We start from the raw sequence: 10,923 nt of genomic DNA, 5'->3' as shown, positions 1-10,923 counted from the left end.
ATGTTTCTTCTTCTCGCATTTCTTGCATGGCCTAACGAACCCAGACCGCCGGACCTTTCAGCGCGCCCGCACCAAGAGGCGCCGCTTGAGCGGTTGGGGCGTCCTCACACGCTCCACCTTCCTTGGAGGACTCCACCTCCACGCACGGCCTGGCGAGGCCATTGAGACCCGCAGCCCCCACAGGAGCGCCGACTGGGCCCTGGGAGTGTGCAACCCAACTCACCATGTCTGCCTCGCGAGGCACCAGGCGCGAGGTGGCCCCGGACCGTAGAAAACTCGCCCGGAAGGAGGACCGCTTGCGACTCAGGTGAGAAGCAGTCCATACAGAGATGGTCGCACTCAAGGTCGAGGTGCAGGATGCTCAGGCCGCATTCTGGCCGCCCTCAGAGGCGAGGAGGGCTCCAAGGAGGAGTTGGTCGCGCTCCTGGCCGAGATTGAAGAAACCGCCGACGACGTGCAGGTGCCAAAGGACGACACGACACATGCATGGATGATGAAGGCGTATTGTGCCAAGCAGTTCCTGGAGCTCGCCCTTTGCGCGAATGGTGCACTGCGTCGCGTTGTCGTTGCTCCACGCACATGGAAACGGGGGATACCTCGGCATCGAGTACAACGTCGTTGGGCTTCACCAAGGTGGTGGAGGCGCTAGAGTTGAGCGTCTCTAAGGTGGACGACATAATCGAGTCTAGCGCACACGACCTCTTGCGCGACGCAGTGAGGCGTGTCTTCTTGATACTGCACCGCCATGACCTCGCGTTCGATCTCCCCCTTGTGACGGAGCTTGTGCCCGAGGACCTCCGGGGCCCCCTCAAGGACGATGTGCGCGAGCACATGGAATCCCTGGTGGATTTATTCGCCCTCACTCAAGGCTTGCGGGGTGGGCACGTCCTGCACTTAAAATTTGACGGGGCCTCCATGCTCTTCATGAAGGTCTTCGGGAGCCCCGACGGACGCCTAGACTATTGCATGGAGGATAGCAGCGGTGGCAGTAGTGGCTTCTCTAGAACTGATGACAACGGTAGCAGCTCTTCCTCTGATGGTGGTAGGGGTGGGAGCGACTCCGACGGCTCCCTGGGCGCCTGCATGCAGGAGGAGGTGGATTGCGATTGAGCACGCGCGCCACCGGCGTCGGAGTTTCCAGCCGTGGTGCCTCGAGGGCCCGTCCTTTTTCTTACGATGTCCTCCTTTCTTGTAATGCAACACGCTGGCCCCGGAGGGCGTGTAAGAAAGACTATGTTCTCCAAACCTTGAATCGGAGGCTATTTTCATTTGAAATGAACTTGTCCCCGATATTTTCTACTAAACTCGGATCAAGCCGCCGAGCACGGGCACTATGGTCCTTAGTGCGCGAGACCTCAATGGGAACCCGACAGAGGAGCGCCTTGGCGTGACGGCGCGCATCTGCCTTCCTGTTCCTGGTCATCGCATGAAGGGTACACTCATTGGCCTTGATGAGATGGCCTGTGTGTAGGGTGTGCTTGCAAGTTGGGGCCCAGGTCCCTGATACGTCTCCAACGTATCTAATTTTTGATTGTTCCATGCTATTATATTATCAACTTGGGATGTTTTATATGCATTCATATGCCATTTTATATCATTTTTGGGACTAACCTATTAACTCAGTGCCTAGTGCCAGTTTCTGTTTATTCCGTGTTTTTGACCTTTTTCAGAAAAGAATATTAAATGGAGTCCAAACGGAATAAAACCTGCGGGGTTATTTTTTTCCATAACAGAAGGTACGCAGAGGACTTGAGAACAAAGGTAGGAGGTCTCGTGGGAGGTCATGAGCCCCCTAGGCGCGCCCTAGGGGGGGGCCTAGCAGGCTCGTGGGCCCCCCGCGGCTCCTTTGCCCTACCTCTTTCGCCTATAAATTCTCTAAAATCCCGAAACCAAAGAAGAGAGCCATGAAAATACTTTTCCGCCGCCGCAAGCTTATGTCTCCTTGAGATCCCATCTGGGGACCGTTCTGGTGCCCTGTTGGAGGGGGATTCGGACACGAAGGGCTTCTTCATCAACACCATTGCCTCTCCGATGATGCGTGAGTAGTTCAGAACAGACCTTCGGGTCCATAGCTAGTAGCTATATGGCTTCTTCTCTCTCTTGGATCTTCAATACAAAGTTCTCCATGATCTTCATGGAGATCTATCCGATGTAACTTTCTTTTGCAGTGTGTTTGTCGAGATCCGATGAATTGTGGATTTATGATCAGATTATCTATGAATATAATTGAGTCTCCTCTGATTTCTTATATGCATGATTTCGTATCCTTGTAATTCTCTTCAAGTTATGGGTTTCGTTTGGCCAACTTGATCTATAATTTTTTGCAATGGGAGAAGTGCTTTGTTTTGGGTTCATACCGTGCGGTGTCCTCACCCAGTGACAGAAAGGGTAGCGAGGCACGCATCATGTTGTTGCCATCAAGGGTAAAAAGATGGGGTTTATATCATATTGGATGAATTTATCCCTCTACATCATGTCATCTTGCTTAAGGCGTTACTCCGTTTGTTATGAACTTAATACACTAGTTGAATGCTGGATAGCGGTCGATGTGTGGAGTAATAGTAGTAGATGCAGACAATATCGGTCTACTTGTCTCGAACGTGATGCCTATATGTATGATCATTGCCTTAGATATCGTCATGACTTTCTCTATTCTATCAATTGCTCGACAGTAATTCGTTCACCCACCGTAATACTTGCTATCATGAGAGAAGCCTCTAGTGAACACTATGGCCCCGGGTCTATTTTACACATTATATTTTTAGCTCTACATACAAAATTACCTTGCTCCACTTTTACTTATTTACCTTTCATCTCTGTCAGATCTCACCTTGCAAGTAATCGTGAAGGGATTGACAACCCCTTTATCGCGTTGGGTGCAAGTTTTTTTGTTTTTGCGGAGGTGCATTGGTGCCTCATCCTGATACTCCTACTGGATTGATACCTTGGTTCTCAAACTGAGGGAAATACTTATCGCTACTTTGCTGCATCAACCTTTCCTCTTCAAGGGAAAAACCAACGCAAGCTCGAGAAGTAGCAAGAAGAATTTCTGGCGCCGTTGCCGGGGAGTATTCAAGTGAAGCATATCTACCAAGTACCTATTGCAAACTCATCTCTTGCATTTACATTATTTACCTTTTGCCTCTCGTTTTCCTCTCCCCCACTTCTAAAATGATTTTTCAAAAATACCAAAAAGATTTTCCTTTTTATTCGCTCTTCTTCCGTTCGCCTTTTTGTTGCTATGCTTGCTTGTGTTGCCATGTGCCTTCTGTTTGCTTGCATCTTCGCTTGCTAAAAATCTATTGATATGGATCCTCATCCACTTGCTAATCTTTTCAAAGACCAAATTATGATGACCAATTTGCTAGTGAGTTGAGTGCACTTGACAATCTCTATGGAGTTTTATTTGAAAATCGTGAATCTGAAAATCTTGATGAAGTGTAGAAAGAAGAAAATTATAAAGTGGTTCATGATATCTGCTTGAATGAAAAACATGATTGCCATGTTGTTAGTATGAATTCTCTGAATATCTATGATGCTAATGATATGCAAAACCACAAGCTTGGGGATGCTATGCTTGATGAAGATGATATTTTTTTCCCATGTTTTGGTGATGACCCTTATGCTATAATAGATCATGAAAAGAATGCTTTGTGTGATAGTTATATTGTAAGATTCCTTCATGATGTTACTGAAAATTACTATGAGAGAGGAACATATTCTTTTACATATTGTAATAATATCAAGCTTCCTCTCTATCTGTTCAACGTTTTGAAGTTATGATGGTTTTGCCTTCCTATGCTAGTTAATTCTTGTTCCCATAAATTGTTTGCTCACAAAATCCCTATGAATAGGAAGTGGGTTAGACTTAAACGTGTTTTTTTCCACTCATGATGCTCTTTTGCATATCTCAACTACTACTTTTTATGTGAGCATCATTGAAATCGTTAAGCCTAGGTAGGGGCGTTAAACGATAGCGCTTGTTGGGAGGCAACCCAATGAATAAAATATTTTTAATTTTCACTTTCTGTTTTGTTGAGTCCACACCATCATGATTCTGTTATGATTGTGCTTTTTATGTTTTAATTAGTGTTTGTGCCAAGTAGAACCTTTATGATTAGTTTTGGTGATAGTTGTTTAATCATGCTGAAAAATACAGAAACTTTGTCCTCACGAAATTATTTTTATTTCCTATCTAGAAAGATCTTTTGAGTTGATTATTTTTGCTGCTGATTGATATGCGAATTCCTCTAATTGTCATAAGTTTTTCAGAATTTTTGGGATAGCAGAGTTATACGAAATATACAGATTGCCACAGACTATTCTGTTCTTGACAGATTGTGTTTTCGTTGTCTTGATTACTTATTTTGATGAAACTATGGTTAGTAACAGGGGGTACGAGCCATGGAAAAGTGAGAATACAGTAATATAACATCAATCTAAATGGAAATCAAGTTTACTACAGTACCTAAAAAGTTGGTAGTTTGTTTTCTTATGCTAATGATATCACGAGTTTCTATTTTAGTTTTGTGTTGTGAATTTTCAAGTTTTGGGTGATGTTCTTATGGACAATGGAATAAAGAGTCGAAAGACCTTAAGCTTGGGGATGCCCAAGTCATACCAAGCCAAATCCAAGGACACCAAAAAGCCTAAGCTTGGGGATGCGCCGGAAAGGCATCCCCTCTTTCGTCTTCAATCCATCGGTAACGTTACTTGGAGCTATATTTTTATTCACCACATGAAATGTTTTTTTCTTGGAGCATCGTGTATTATAGGAGTCTTTGCTTTTTTGTTTTTTCACAATCATTCTAGCTGCACACCTTTTTGAGAGGGACATGCACTCATCGTGAATTTCTTAAAATACTCAATGAGCTTCACTTATATCTTTTGAGCTAGGCAATTTAGCTCCCATGAGCTTCACTTATATCTTTTGAGCTAGATAATTTTCTCTAGTGCTTCACTTAAATCTTTTTAGAGCACGGCAGTGTAATATTTTGTAGAAATAAAAACTCTCGATCTTCACTTATATCATTTTGAGAGTGGTCTCTCTAAGTAACTTGGTAATTGGCGTGTGCTATGAAATTAGTCCTAAATATGATAGGCATCCAAAGAGGATATAATAAAAACTTTCATATTAAAGTGCATAGATTAGTAAGAGAAGTTTGATTCCTCACAATTAGTTTTGAGATATGGATTTGGTAATATTAGAGTCATGTTAGTAGGGTGTTGTGAATCTAGAAATACTTGTGTTGAGGTTAGTGATTCCCGTAGCATGCACGTATGGTGAACCGCTATGTTATGAAGTCGGAGCATAATTGATTTATCGATTGTCATCCTTTGTGTGGTGGTCGGGATTGCTGGATGGTTAACACCTACCAACCCTTCCCCTAGGAGTATGCGTTTAGCACTTTGTTTCAATTACTAATAAAACTTTCGCAATAAGTATATGAGTTGTTCATGACTAATGTGAGTCCATGGTATAGATGCACTCTCACCCTTCCACCATTGCTAGCCTCTCTAGTGCCGCGCAACTGTCCCCGGTGCACAAAACCACCATATACCTTCCTCAAAACAACCACCATACCTACCTATTATGGCATTTTCATAGCCATTCCGAGATATATTGCCATGCAACTTCCACCGTTCCGTCTCATGACATGTGCCGTCATTTTCATTTTGCCATTGCATGATCGTAAGATAGCTAGCGAGATGTTTCAACGTCATACGCTAAGCTAGATCGTTGCACGTCCCGGTACACTGCCGGAGGCATTTCATATAGAGTCATTATTGTTCTAAGTATCGAGTTGTAAGTAAATAAAGTGTGATGATCATCATTGTTAGAGCATTGTCCCATGTGAGGACATAAGAAAAGAGGCCAGCGAAGCCCATATAAAAAAAGAGGCCAAAGATGCCCACCAAAAAAAATGAAATGAAAAAAAGAGAGGCCAAAGAGCCCAAACAAAAAATGAGAGAAAAAGAGAGAAGGGACAATGCTACTATCTTTTTCCACACTTGTGCTTCAAAATAGCACCATGTTCTTCATGATAGAGAGTCTCTTGTTTTGTCACTTTCATATACTAGTGGGAATTTTCATTATATATTTGGCTTGTATATTCCAATGATGGGCTTCCTCAAAATTGCCCTACGTCTTCGTGAGCAAGCAAGTTGGGTGCACACCCACTAGTTTTCTTTTTTAGCTTTCATACACTTATAAGATCTAGTGCATCCGTTGCATGGCAATTCCTACTCATTCACATTGATATCTATTGATGGGCATCTCCATAGCCCATTGATATGCCGAGTTGATGTGACCATCTCCTCCTTTTTGCCTCACAACCTTCACCACACTCTATTCCACCTATAGTGCTATATCCATGGCTCACGCTGATGTATTGCGTGAGAGTTGAAAAAGTTTGAGAAAGTAAGAGTGCGAAAACAATTACTTGGCCAATACCGGGATTGTGCATGATTTAAATTCGTTGTGTGGGGATGATGGAGCATAGCCAGACTATATGATTTTGTAGGGATAACTTTCTTTGGCCTTGTTATTTCAAAAGTTCATGATTACTTTGCTAGTATGCTTGAAGTATTATTATTTTCATGTCAATATTAAACTATTGTTTTGAATCTTACGGATCTGAACATTCATGCCACGATAAAGAAGTTACAAAGAACAAATATGTTAGGTAGCATTCCACATCAAAAATTCGGTCTTTATCACTTCCCAACTCGAGGACGAGCAGGAGTTAAGCTTGGGGATGCTTGATACGTCTCCAACGTATCTATAATTTTTGATTGTTCCATGCTATTATATTATCAACTTGGGATGTTTTATATGCATTCATATGCCTTTTTATATCATTTTTGGGACTAACATATTAACTTAGTGCCTAGTGCCAGTTTCTGTTTTTTCCGTATTTTTGACCTTTTTCAGAAAAAATATATATTAAACAGAGTCCAAACAGAATTAAACCTGCGGGATGATTTTTTCCATAACAGAAGATACACACAGGACTTGAGAACGAAGGCAGGAGGTCTCGTGGGAGGTCACGAGCCCCCTAGGCGTGCCCTAGGGGGGGCGCCTAGCAGGCTCGTGCCCCCCGGTGGCTCCTTTGCCCTACCTCTTTCACCTATAAATTCTCTAAAATCCTGAAACCAAAGAAGAGAGCCACAAAAATACTTTTCTGCCACTGCAAGCTTCTGGCTCCATGAGATCCCATCTGGTGCCCTGCCGGAGGGGGATTAGGACACAGAGGGCTTCTTCATCAACACCATTGCCTCTCCGATGATGCGTGAGTAGTTTACAACAGACCTTCGGGTCCATAGCTAGTAGCTAGATGGCTTCTTCTCTCTCTTGGATCTTCAATACAAAGTTCTCCGTGATCTTCATGGAGATCTATCTAATGTAACTTTCTTTTGTGATGTGTTTGTCGAGATCCGATGAATTGTGGATTTATGATCAGACTATCTATGAATATTATTTGAGTCTCCTCTGATTTCTTATATGCATGATTTCGTCTCCTTGTAATTCTCTTCAAGTTATGGGTTTTGTTTGGCCAACTTGATCTATAATTCCTGCAATGGGAGAAGTGCTTGGTTTTGGGTTCATACCGTGCGGTGTCCTCACCCAGTGACAGAAAGGGTAGCGAGGCATGCATCGTGTTGTTGCCATCAAGGGTAAAAATATGGGGTTTTTATCATATTGCATGAATTTATCCCTCTACATCATGTCATCTTGCTTAAGGCGTTACTCCGTTTGTTATGAACTTAATACACTAGATGCATGCTGGATAGCGGTTGATGTGTGGAGTAATGGTAGTAGATGCAGACAGTAATATTTCCTTGTTCATGATAATTATCTATTGTTCATGCTATAATTGTATTAACAGGAAACAGTAATACATGTCTGAATAAATAGATCACTATGTGTCCCTAGCAAGCCTCTAGTTGGCTAGCTCGTTGATCAATAGATGATCATGGTTTCCTGATCATGTGCATTAGATGTCATTGATAACGGGATCACATCATTGGGAGAATGATGTGATGGACAAGACACAATCCTAAGCATAGCACTAGATCGTATTGTTCGTATGCTAAAGCTTTTCTAATGTCAAGTGTCTTTTCCTTCGACCGTGAGATTGTGCAACTCCTAGATACCGTAGAAGTGCTTTGGGTGTATCAAATGTCACAACGTAACTGGGTGACTATAAAGGTGCACTACGGGTACCTCTGAAAGTGTCTATTGGGTTGGTACGAATCGAGATCAGGATTTGTTACTCCGTGTGACGGAGAGGTATCTCTGGGACCACTCGGTAGAACATCATCATGAGCTCAATGTGACTAAGGAGTTAGTCACAGGATGACGTGCTACAGAACGAGTAATGAGACTTACCGGTAACGAGATTGAACAAGGTATAGGTATACTGACGATCGAATCTCGGGCAAGTTCTATACGGACAGACAAAGGGAATTGTATACGGGATTGATTGAATCCTTGACATCGTGTTCATCCGATGAGATCATCGTGGAACGTATGGGAGCCACCATGGGTATCTAGATCCCGCTGATGGTTATTGGCCGGAGAGAGTCTCGGTCATGTCTGGATGCTTCCCGAACCCGTAGGGTCTACACACTTAAGGTTCGATGACGCTAGGGTTATAGGGAAATGTTATACGAGGTTATCGAAAGTTGTTCAGAGTCCCAGATGATATCTCGGACGTCACGAGGAACTCCGGAATGGTCCGGAGGTAAAGATTGATAAATAGGATGGATGGTTTTGGACACCGGAAATGTTTCGCGCGTCACCGGTAGCATACCAGGACCACCGGAAATGGTCCCGGGGGTCCACCGGGAGGGGCCACCAGCCCCAAGAGGTAGCATGGGCCAAAAGGTGGAGGGAAACCAGCCCAAAGTGGGCTGGTGCACCTCCCACAAAGGGGCCCAAGGCGCAGGAGGTGGAGGGGGGGGGAACCCTAGGCGCTGGTGGGCCTAAGGCCCACCTAGGGGTGCGCCACCCCCTCCCCCTACCCTGGCCGCCGCACCTCCCATCTGGGAGGGGGGGCTGCCGCACCACCTAGGGTGGGAACCCTAGGGGTGGCACCCCTCCCCTCCTTCTATATATGGAGAGGGGTTTGGGGCTGTTTTGGACACCTATTTTCCTCTCCCTCGGCGCAGCCCTGCTCCCCTCCTTCCTCCTCCTCCCACGGTGCTTGGCGAAGCCCTACTGGGAGATCTCGTCTCTCCATCAACACCACGTCGTCGTGCTGTTGGGGAACGTCGCATGGGAAACAAAAATTTTCCTACGCGCACGAAGACCTATCATGGTGATGTCCATCTACGAGAGGGGATGAGTGATCTACGTACCCTTGTAGATCGTACAGCAGAAGCGTTAGTGAACGCGGTTGATGTAGTGGAACGTCCTCACGTCCCTCGATCCGCCCCACGAACCATCCCGCGATCAGTCCCACGATCTAGTACCGAACGGACGGCACCTCCGCGTTCAGCACACGTACAGCTCGACGATGATCTCGGCCTTCTTGATCTAGCAAGAGAGACGGAGAGGTAGAAGACTTCTCCGGCAGCGTGACGGCGCTCCGGAGGTTGGTGATGACCTTGTCTCAGCAGGGCTCCGCCCGAGCTCCGCAGAAACGCGATCTAGAGGAAAAACCGTGGAGGTATGTGGTCGGGCTGCCGTGGAAAAGTCGTCTCAAATCAGCCCTAAAACCTCCGTATATATAGGTGGGAGGGAGGGGACCTTGCCTTGGGGCTCAAGGAGCCCCAAGGGGGTCGGCCGAGTCCAAGGGGGGAAGACTCCCCCCCCAAACCGAGTTGGACTTGGTTTGGTGGGAGGGAGTCCTTCCCTTCCTTCCCACCTCCTCTTTTTTTTTTGTTTTCTCTTGATTTTCTCTTCTTGGCGCATAGAGCCCTTTTGGGCTGTCCCACCAGCCCACTAAGGGCTGGTGTACCACCCTCAAGGCCTATGGGCTTCCCCGGGGTGGGTTGCCCCCCCGGTGAACTCCCGGAACCCATTCGTCATTCCCGGTACATTCCCGGTAACTCCAAAAACCTTCCGGTAATTTAATGAGGTCATCCTATATATCAATCTTCGTTTCCGGACCATTCCGGAAACCCTCGTGATGTCCGTGATCTCATCCGGGACTCCGAACAACATTCGGTAACCAACCATATAACTCAAATACGCATAAAACAACGTCGAACCTTAAGTGTGCAGACCCTGCGGGTTCGAGAACTATGTAGACATGACCCGAGAGACTACTCGGTCAATATCCAATATCGGGACCTGGATGCCCATATTGGATCCTACATATTCTACGAAGATCTTATCGTTTGAACCTCAGTGCCAAGGATTCATATAATCCCGTATGTCATTCCCTTTGTCCTTCGGTATGTTACTTGCCCGAGATTCGATCGTCAATATCCGTATACCTATTTCAATCTCGTTTACCGGCAAGTCTCGTTACTCGTTCCGTAATACAAGATCCCGCAACTTACACTAAGTCACATTGCTTGCAAGGATCGTGTGTGATGTTGTATTACCGAGTGGGCCCCGAGATACCTCTCCGTCACACGGAGTGACAAATCCCAGTCTTGATCCATACTAACTCAACTAACACCTTCGGAGATACCTGTAGAGCATCTTTATAGTCACCCAGTTACGTTGCGACGTTTGATACACACAAAGCATTCCTCCGGTGTCAGTGAGTTATATGATCTCATGGTCATAGGAATAAATACTTGACACGCAGAAAACAGTAGCAACAAAATGACACGATGAACATGCTACGTCTATTAGTTTGGGTCTAGTCCATCACGTGATTCTCCTAATGACGTGATCCAGTTATCAAGCAACAACACCTTGTTCATAATCAGAAGACACTGACTATCTTTTATCAACTAGCTAGC

This window comes from Hordeum vulgare, chromosome 2H (assembly GCF_904849725.1).
Source record: "Hordeum vulgare subsp. vulgare chromosome 2H, MorexV3_pseudomolecules_assembly, whole genome shotgun sequence".
Classification (NCBI taxonomy): domain Eukaryota; kingdom Viridiplantae; phylum Streptophyta; class Magnoliopsida; order Poales; family Poaceae; genus Hordeum; species Hordeum vulgare.
Note: the sequence above shows the minus strand (reverse complement) of the source record.